This window comes from Gracilinanus agilis, chromosome 2 (assembly GCF_016433145.1).
Source record: "Gracilinanus agilis isolate LMUSP501 chromosome 2, AgileGrace, whole genome shotgun sequence".
Taxonomy (NCBI): Eukaryota; Metazoa; Chordata; class Mammalia; order Didelphimorphia; family Didelphidae; genus Gracilinanus; species Gracilinanus agilis.
In genome coordinates, this window is record NC_058131.1 from 555,006,116 (window position 1) to 555,013,161 (window position 7,046).

Sequence of the window (7,046 nt, forward strand, 5' to 3'; positions counted from 1 at the left end):
AAGGCATTGGTCAAATAAATTTCTCAGCCTTGGGGGACTCGGTCAAAGTTATTTACACAAATCTTCCTGGGATTAGGACCTGTATTGGCTATTGGACCTAGACTCTTGCTTTGGAAGATGCTACAGATTCCTTCTCCTCCTGGAGTCAAACCTCTTCCTTAGGGGGTCCTCCTGGAGGAGAGTTTGGCGAGGTGTCTCGAACGAGATTCAGCACCCCAGGAGCTGACAGCTCTTAAAAGACCAAAGCTGGGAGATGCGGTTCTTTCCAACTGGGGGCTCTGCCCACGCGGGATTCAGCTTTTCTCCTTCGCGGGGGGGGGGGGGGGGAATGGGGGGGGTTGGAGGGGAAGGCCTTGGTGCGGTAGGTGTGGGAGACTCCATTTGGGAAGGAGTCACAATCGACGGTGTCTTCTCAAGGACGCCCCGTGAGATCCGTGTAAGGCGATGTGGAGAGTGGTAAACAGAGGCTAGAATGAGGATTTCAAACTGTCCCCCACACCTAACCATTACCACTAACCAATCCAGCCCAAGATGGCTTCCCAGAAGCAAGTCACTAATTCTTTCACGCCAGAATTACCCCAAAAGTTGGGACTAAAAAAGATGCTGAGGACTTTAAGCCCCTAGGGACTAGAGGTTCATGACGACAGTGCCACCTCATTTTGTTTTTAGTCAGGCACTGCCTTGGTCGTCTACGGACTCCTCTGCTTTCTAGGACCCCACCTTCCCTTCCCTCCAGAGACTTCCTGGATGGCTCTCACACTATCCTGCTAGATGAGTCCGGAATCCGGCTATATCATTGGTTGTTGTGGAGGAAAGTGGGCGGGACTTATGGAGAATGGACTACCAGCAAGTTAGGTTGAGGCCAGGGCTGGCCATGCTCTGCCAGAAGGCGCCTTGTTCTCTTAACTGGGTGAATTGAAACCCGCCCCATAAGGGAGACAGCAGGACTCTTTCAGGTAGGCTTCCAGCTCCCATCCCCTCGTCCCCGGCTCCTCTAGGATTCCAGGGGCTTTCTGAAATCTAAAGTTAATCATCTAATTTCAATACATAAGTTCCCCTCCTCTTCTCTTCCTCTTTTCCCTCCTCCTCTTCCCCTCCCCCGTTAATAATGGGGGATCAGGTGCTACCGGGGGATGCTATGGACTGAACCATTCTCCTTTGTGAGAGACGTGGGGAGGGAAGCGACATCTATACAGGAAAGAGTGAGGTTCATTGAGGCGGGGGAGGGGGAGCGCTGCACATTGCAGTTATTGCATACTGTCTTGTATCGTTTGTGCCATTGCATTACTGGGTGTGGTATAGATTTGTAGCAGGACCTTCCTTCTGTCTCGTTCCCTTCTCTCCCTGAGGAAAAAACTCCCCAGTTCAGTTGGTCTCTCCGCACTGGAGTCTGAGGTGGGAGGTTGGGTTATTATAAAAAGGTAGGTGGGGAGGGGGGAGGTATTGTGTTGGGGGGAGGGAGGTTAGACAGAGTTCTATATTCTTGTCTAATTGTGAGTCTTTAGTAGGAAAAGGGGGAGTTGGACTGCCTGTGTTTGGAGTAGGGTAGAATGACTGGGGGGCTTCAACTTTGCGCTGCATTGACAGGTCTGCAGGGCTCAAGGATTTGTTTTCTGTAGCATTATGTAAACTCTTGAAGGAAGACCCCGCCCCCACCCCCCCACCCCCGCCGCCACACACAGAATTCAATTTTATTTACCTGTCTCTAGTGTCGCAGGAAATTTCCCTGCCCATTGCAGCAGCTGTGGAAATGCAGCAGCTGTAGGTTTTTAAAGGGGCAGCCACATGAGTGGATGATCTGTTGAAAGGTGAGGCTTGGGCCCGACAATTTCTTGGGAGGTAACTAAGCAGAGTGAGTGCAGTCATAAAATTAGATCCTAGAATTTAATGCCCTCCATAAGACCAATGCAGATAAAAGTTGCTGAATTGAAGACATAATTTGGGTAACCACATTAAAGGTGCTACTGCTTTACTTACCAATCTTAACCAGTATCCATGAGCCTTTCAGACCTTTTTCTTTTCCTGAACCTGTCATCTGTATGAAATATCAGCTTTAGCTATCTCTGGAATGCTAGTTAGGCTTGTGATTTTAGTACTTTCTATTTACCAGTCAATGTTAATGGTTCCCACTTACTATTACTCTGTAAGGGCCATTGAATTGATATCAGGATTTAAAAAATAATAATGGTCACTACCAGTGGTCAGAATGTGGGAAGCTCCTTATTTTGGATATTTTGAAGTAAACCAATTCCACAAGGGGAAAGGAATTATGATAGGAACAGAAACTGTTACTATTTGAGAGGGCCTTCTGTGTTTCAGAACTGGAATGCCAGAGAGCCTGCAAGACAAGATGAAGGACATTGGTCAAGTAATATATATGTCTCTGTGGTTGGGGATGGGGACAGTTTAGGACTGGAATAGCAAAGGAATGGTGGGGTCAGGATAGAAGGGATTTGATGAAGCTGTATGTGGGAAGCCTACATGGTTCACTTCTCCTCTATATTTAGTTCTAGCTAGTGCATTTGGCCTTTTGATTTTGCAAGTGCTCAAATCTACAAAGTTGATTTAGATAGGAAAGGAAAGGAAATGAACTTGCAAAGTGGGTTGTGAATTACTAGCAAATAGTCCCTATGTTCCTTTCTCTGCAGCACTGCAGAATGATGAGGTGGAGGATTGTTGGCACTGTGGAATCCATCACTGCAGACTGTAGGTTGGGATAGGGATAAAGGAACATTTTTGTGCAGAAAGAGCAATATATTGATAATTTGCCTAGGAGGCAGCAAAGAATTGAGGGGGTGGTGTACATCACAGCACCTACCTCAGAGAGTTGTGAAGATCAAATGAAGTAATTATATATAAAGCATTTTTAAAGTAAAACTGAAAGCCCTATATAAATGAAAACTGTCATCATTAAAGGACATGTATCAATATGCTTTGGGACAGGTACATTCTTTTAATGGAAGTGTGAGAACTTAAATGCCATAACAAACAATATTGTTTGAAAAGTTATTTTTTTTTTTAATTTTAAACCCTTAACTTCTGTGTATTGACTTATAGGTGGAAGATTGGTAAGGGTAGGCAATGGGGGTCAAGTGACTTGCCCAGGGTCACCCAGCTGGGAAGTGTCTGAGGTCAAATTTGAACCTAGGACCTCCTGTCTCTAGGCCTGGCTCTCAATCCACTGAGCTACCCAGCTGCCCCCAGAAAAGTTATTTTTTCCCCAAGTTGACATTAAAAGTTCTAAAGTAGGAGGGTGTGAAGAAGGGTCAATGACAGTTACTGTTTATGTCACTGGAATGAACTTAAGCAAACTTGAACCTTATAGGGTTGATTCTGGAGATTTCCTGGACAGGATTCTTGAACTTACCTTAAAGAGTCTACCTTGCTGAAAATGACCTGAAATGATTGTTTTAGGATTTGGGAGAAAAGGAAGATTCCTAATGGCATTTGACCTATTTTGAGACTTAATGTTTTCCAGAGCTTTCCATGAATAGATGTCTCTCCTAATGGGATAATTATGCAGTCCAGATCAGCCATAGGGTTTTGTTTTATGATCATATCTTATCCAGTTTAATTCCACTTTTTTCTATTGGTTGATTAGTTTACTCTTTTAGTGGTCATTTGACTATAAAATGCATATATCTGTTTCTTTCAACTGCTTTCTCAGATTTTGTTTCCTTTATTTTTTACTATAATTCACTTACTTTCCTCTGATCTTCTATATCTTTCTGGTATTGATTACCTACAACTGAAGCAGAATCTAAAAAATTATAAGGGATTGTAGAGAGAGTCTTGTCCCCAGATGATGTTTCTTTGGTCCTGTACTACATTGATCAGAGTTCTGAAGTCTTTCAGTGCTATTCTCCTTTAAAATTTTTCCTATTCTTGGGGCAGCTGGGTAGCTCAGTGGAGTGAGAGTCAGGCCTAGAGACAGGCGGTCCTAGGTTCAAACCCGGCCTCAGCCACTTCCCAGCTGTGTGACCCTGGGCAAGTCACTTGACTCCTATTGCCCACCCTTACCACTCTTCCACCTATGAGACAATACACCGAAGTACAAGGGTTTAAAAAAAAATTTTTCCTATTCTTAAACATTTTTTCTGGCTTAACTTTCCTTAGTTTTATAATTTCTTTATTCTGTTGTATTTAATTTCCTTTCTGTGACCCAAAACATTTGAACTTCCTTTTTTGCCTTTTTAACAAATGTGATTATTCTTTTCATTGCCAATTTAATTATCTCCTCTTCTTGATTATTATTAATACTTTAAAATTCAAAACTCAGCTTCTTGAAATCACCACTTAACTGAAGCTATTCTTTCCTATGTTGTCAATGGCTTCCCAATTGCTAAGTCCCAAGACCTTTTCTAAGTCCTTATCCTTCTCGACCTCTCTGCAAACCCTCATATAGAGAAGTCTAGATCTTCCACAAACACTCCAATACGACTCTAAAAATATACCAGAAGGAACAATGATAAAGAAAACCCAAGAGAAACTGTTATGAGACCCTCCATACAGTCTAGGGCTTCACAAAAAGATGCCAAAATCCCATAAGAGCTCGGAGCAGAGAGACAAGCTAGGTTAGTGCAAAGACAAAGAACAGAAACAATTTGGGCCTGGGTAACCTGAGTCCCAGCCACAAAAGGAGAGAGCAGTACCCAGGAATGATGTCTAGCATCTAAGCACCTTGTGCCTGAACTGCCACCAAAGGTAAGGCCTGTGCAGAGCTCAAACAGCCTTATTCCTGGAGCCATAGCAAGAGAAGGGGCTAAGGTAGCTTCTGGGAAGCAAAAACATCTGGTCAAAGCCTCTCAGAGTCACAGCAAGAGATAGAGCCAACTCTGGGTTCAGGTCTATGCAAGGAAAAGGAGACAGAGGAAGAACTGATGCATAAATTGTGCCTCCTAGAGACTGAACCAAAATATGGTAATTTCTTCAACAGTGGAGTTAGTCTTTCCCATCATTTCTCAATGACCAAGTAGGGCCTGCCTACACCATCCAAGAGTATGGGAGACAGCAGTCTGACTTAAGAATAAATCCTTTCTTGACATCCCTGCAGCTTTTGACAACTGCTTCCTTCTGGATGCTTTTTCCTCCCCAAGTTTTTATGACATTACTTTCTCTTGACTTTCTTCCAGCCTGATAAACTAATCTTTCTCCATTGTCTTTGCTGGATTAGCCACATCCTATTCCAAAACTCTTGGTTCCTCTTTCAACACCTCATCTTCTGTTGGTGATCTTATTCCAATGCAATTAGAACCAAGGAAGATGATTCCCAAAACTATATATCTAACCCTTATCTCTCCAGAGTTCATTATTTTTAAATTCATAAAATAAAATATGTAGAATTAGAAAATACTTACTGAAATATTTATCAAAATATTTTTTAAAAAGTAATTCATTGATCCCAAGTTAAGAGCCTCTGTTTTAAATCCACTCTTTCTCCAAACTTCCTGATTCTTGGCGAGTACATCAGTATCCTTCCAGTCTCCTGAATTCCCAGCATCAGAGCAATTCTTGACTCTTCCCTTTTCTCCAACCCTTCCTAAAGGCAACTTAGGAATGCAGTGGATAAAGCAATAGGCCTAGAGTCAGAAAGACCTGAATTCAAATCCATCCTTAGTTGCTTAATAGCTTTGTGACCTCGGGTAAGTCACATAACCTCCTACTTACCTGTTTCCTTAACTATGAAATGGAGATAATAACAGAACCTACCTCACAAGGATATTATGAAAATCAACCAAGATATTATTTGTAAAAGCATTTAACACAGTGCCTGGCATGTAGTAGCAACTATATAAATGCTTATTATTACACACACTTTCTCTCTCTCTCTTTCTCTCTTTCTCTCTCTTTCTCTCTTCTGGTTACCAAATCAATATGTCTTGAATCCATTCTTTACTCTTCATTCAGAGAGCCACTATCCTAGTTTAGGCCTTCATTGTCTAAGTGGTCTCCTTGCATTACAACCTCTTCTTTCCACTTAGCTGCCAAAATAATCTTCCTAAGGCACAGCTCTAACCATATCACTTATCCTACCTCTAGGACAAAATGCAAACTCCTTTTGGCAAAGTCCTCACTATCTGGTCAGATATTTCACATTATTTTCCTTTAGGTAGTCTAATGAATGAAAACAACATTTATTAAACAGTATATGCTGAGCATTGTACTAAACATTGGAGATATAAAATATAAAAGTGAGAAACAGTCCCTGCCTTCAAGGAGCTTATATTCTAATGGGGCAGAGACAACATATCTGGGGAGTAATGGTCAGTGCAGAATTTTATGATTTGGAAAGGAATGGTGACTGTTTTAATTAAGGTTCCAAAACTGGAAAGGGGGGAATCAGAGGGTACAAGTCCAACAAGGAGGAATATGGCAAGATGCTCAAGTGAAACATGATCGGAACTACCTAGATAGAGTAGTAGGCCATGAGAGGCACTTGGCAATCAAAACAGTGGGCCTCAGGTTTCACTTCCAACCAAACTGGCCCACTTGTTGTTCCTAAACTTGACATTCTCTCTCTGCCTCAGATTTTGCACCAGCTGATCTTGTGTCATCCCACCCTACCACATACCCCACACCCCTACACACACACACCCCAAGCCTGGAAGATCCTCCTTCATCTGTGCCTCTTGGAATCCTTGGGTTTTTCTCAAGACTCAGCTCAGAGGCTGCCTTCCTTGGGAAGCCTTTCCTAATATCCCTGGTTGTTGGTGTCCTTTTTATCTCCTCAGATTGTTTTATATTTTGGTAGATTGTCAGCTCCTTGAAGCAGGAGCCAGTTTTCATTTTTGTCTTTTTTCCCCAGTACATTGAACATGTTGGAGGCCCAGTGCATGCTTGTTGAATTCCTCTAGTTCTTAGTTGTTCAGCATCACAAATGCAAATACGGTCAACTCTGAATCATCTTAATTCTTGTTTTCAGATGGCTTTTTGAGCCAAAACACTTTGCATTTCCAAATTTACAGTAAATGTGAAACAGAAATTCAGCAAATGGCAATAAATTTTTAGCTCAACATTCATAGGAGTTTTACCTCTATTGGAGCAGT